The 3724-nt window shown below is 36.8% G+C and overlaps 1 protein-coding gene across 2 annotated transcripts in view; it reads left to right on the forward strand.

Annotated features, from left to right (window-relative positions):
• Positions 1-3724, forward strand: part of PCSK6 (proprotein convertase subtilisin/kexin type 6) — a 219952-nt gene that overhangs the window by 83224 nt on the left and 133004 nt on the right. The gene's annotated exons all lie outside the window — the stretch shown is intronic.

Consider the following 3724-nt stretch of genomic DNA (forward strand, 5'->3'; position numbering starts at 1 on the left):
TGCAGTGCTGGTCTTGTTTTTACAAACTCTCTTAGGTTTTGCTTTTCTGGGAATATCTTGATCTGTCCTTCATATTTGATGGATAATTTTGCTGGGTTCAGTATTCTTGGTTGACAGTTATATATCTTAAGTTCATCATTTACAAATTCTACCTTCGAGCAAACATTTGAACATAATTCAGAAAAGTTCTTTGCCAGGAAATAAAAAGCACTGTGCTTCCTCTGTTATCCAGTCACATATTCATTATTGTCCCTGAAAGTCAACACCAGAAGCACATTTAACATTCATCTTTCTAGCAACATTATTTTGCTGGTACCATGTATATTCTATAAGATAATAGAGACACTCTCTACAGCTCTTTCTCACTTTCTTCAGAGATCTCAGCAGAATTGCCTATGAAGTCCATAATTCTACCTTTAATAGTGTGTGCCATTGAGTTGGGACCAATTCATAGCTGACTTTTCAGTGGGTTTTCAGAGGCAATAAATCACACAGGAGGAGATTGCCTGTCTTTCTCCTATGGAGCAGCTGGTGGATTAAAACCTTATACCTTTGTGTTGACAGTGCAATTCCTTACCACTAAGTCATCAGAACTCCCTTTAAAGGCTTTGACTATTCAGTACTTTAAAACTCATCCAGAATTTCTGAGCAAAATGATGGCTTATTCAGACAAACTTCACAATATCTCAACAGTAAAACCTCATTCTTCTTTTCAGTTCCTTGAAACTTGAGGGGATTATGTTGATGGTCTGCTGCTAGTCATTGCATTTTCAGTGGGCAGGTTTTTATTTTTTTTATTTATTTTTTTTTCTACTAGTTTAGAAAATTTGAATACAAGTAAGAAACAAGTTCTTTCAATTTCCCTCACCCCCACCCATCAAATTGTACAACCCAATGATTAATTCCCCCTCCCCTTGCACATCCGCATCCCTATGCTTCTGGCCTCTCCCACTGCTCCTGGATCTTTATACTCATTCTACAATAATGGTTTTGCACAATACTTATCCTTGTGGGACTGAGTTAGTTCACTCAACATAATGCTCTCCAGTCCCTCCCAAGTTAGGTAATAATTTACAAAATTATTACTCCTGTGTGCTGCATAGTATTCCTTTGTGTTAATGTACCATAATTTTTCAACCCATTTGTTTGTGGTTGGACATTTGGGCTATTTCCATGTTCTTGTGATGGTGAATAATGCTGCTATGAACATTGGTGTATAAATCTCCATTTGTGCCTCAGTTCTCATATACTTAGGGTATATTCCAAGTAGTGGAATAGCAGGGTCATATGCAATTTCTATGTTCAACTCTTTGAGGAAGTGCCAAACTGCCTTCCAGAATGGTTGCACCATTTTATAATCCCACCAACACTGTATAAGAGTTCCTTTCTCGCCACATCCTCTCCAACATTTATAACTTACTACCCTGTTAAACTTTGCAACTGTTACTGGAGTGAGATGGTACCTCATTGTGGTTTTGATTTACATCTCTCTTATTGCCAGTGATTTGGAGCAGTTCTTCATGTGTCTCTTTGCTACTTGAATATTTTCCTCTGTGAAAATTCTTTCCATGTCTTTTTAGTGAGCAGATTTTTAATAGACTGCTGTGTCCTTCCTCCTGTCTCTCTTAGCCTGTAAGCCCTATTGAAACTCATTGACTACAAGTGAGTCTGCTTGTCATCACAGCAATATGCAAGCCTCCAGTAGGAGAAACTAACAATAGCCAAGCCACATTTGGAGTGCAGCCTAGTAGGAGAGACTATGTGGCCTCTGGAAGGAGACACTTACGCCTTTGAGCTACTTTTTTTCCTCAGTAATCATATAGCTTGGTCCTTGCCTTGCCAATCTCTCCTCTGCTCTATTGTATTCCAGGCAAACCCTACACTAAACCGGCCTAATTTTTTTTTCTTTTGCTACAAAATGAAACTTTTTAGTTGTTGGTTATATTAGATAGGAGCCTTTTTTAAGAGATATTAACATTTCCAATAGTAGTAAAAAGAAAGAGGAAAATAATCTTGTTTTTAATGCACTGAAGGCATTTAGGCTGGTAGAAGAGTCTCTATTGTACAATATATTTATTTTGTTCAAATTATGACAGAAAATGTAAAGTGACAAAAATAGTTCAGAGCTAAAAATGTAAAATTGAAATTCAGTTGAAATATTATAGAAGTTGAAAGAAACAGTTATGTTAAATTTTTTTCTTGGAAAATAAATACATGACAAAAGGAAAAGGAAACACATTCACTTTGCAAATAATTGGTTACTTAAACCCAATTAAATTCTATTCTTGAGTGTTTTAATGCTGCATAACAAAATCCATCCATTCCTAAATGTGATTGTAATCACAGGCTTAGAAGTTCAGAATTACAACACATTTTAAGGGGGAGGGAGACACACAATTCAATCCAAAATAGTGAGTACTTGAATCACCTATTGCTGCTGTAATATATCACCACAAACTTGGCAGCTTAAAACAGCACCTCCTTTAACACTCCCACCAGCAGAGAATAAGGGTTCCAATTACCTCCAACCTCACCAGCTTTTATTGCTTGCGCCTCTGTTGAACTTTGCTATTGTTGCTGGGGTGAGATGATAATTAATAGCTGTTTTGATTTGCATCACTCTGATGGCTAAGGATTTTGAACATTTCTTCATGTGTTTGTTTGCCATCTAAATGTCTTCTTTGATGAAGTGTCTCTTCATATCCTGTGCCCATTTTGCAATTGGGTTGTTTACCTTTTTCTTGTTGAGATGCTAGAGTAATCTATAAATTTTAGATAAGAGTCCCTTATCAGATATGTCATTACCAAATCATTTTTCACAGTCTGTGGCTAATCACTATGGAAGGCGATTTGGCACTTTCTAAAAAAATTGGAAATAGAAATACCATTTGATCCAACAATGCCGCTACTGGGAATATACCCTAAAGAAATCATAACCGCCATCCAAACAGATGTATGCACATTCATGTATAGTGGTGTGTTATTTATAATAGCAAAGAGATGGAAGCAAACCAAGTGCCCATTAACAAAAGAATGGATACAAAAACTATGGTATATTCACACAATGGAATACCACACAGTACTAAAAAACAGTGAACTCATAAAACATTGCACAGCATGAATGACTCTGCAGGACATTATGTTGAGTGAAATATCTCAGTCACAAAAGGACAAATACTGCACAGCAACACTGTTATAAAGCAGGTCTGACATAAGAGTTTGGGAGGAGAATAGGGTAAGAGTCAATACATAATGAACAGATAAAGGAAAGAACTGTTTAAAAGGAATATAATATTAGGCATTTTATGGAAAACAACAGCCCAGAATAAGAGATATACTGCAAAGAGGACTGGGGAGGGGGCAGGGAGGTAATTGTACAATAATGAATGGTATTTTTTTTCTTTTATTTTTTAAATTAACTTCAGTGAACCTTTACAAAGATTTTGGATTTCCATTCATTCATTGTTGCACCATTTTCCCCGCCCATCCCACCCCCACTCCCATTTTACTCTTCTCCTTGAAAAGTAAAAGAAAAACTCCTTCATTGGTATACAATCCCCCCTACCCCCCTACCCCCACCCCAAGTATACTCCACTCTGCAACCTTCAATGAATGGTTTTGTTTTTTTTTAAAGTGGACTGGAGGATGGGGAAGCGGGGGAGAAGGGGTAAAAATGTTCCACGCTGAGTGAATGAAAATCTAACTTTTTCAGTAAACTTTCATT

This window comes from Elephantulus edwardii, unplaced genomic scaffold, assembly GCF_000299155.1.
Source record: "Elephantulus edwardii isolate Elephantulus edwardi_28Jun2011 unplaced genomic scaffold, EleEdw1.0 scaffold00319, whole genome shotgun sequence".
NCBI lineage: Eukaryota > Metazoa > Chordata > Mammalia > Macroscelidea > Macroscelididae > Elephantulus > Elephantulus edwardii.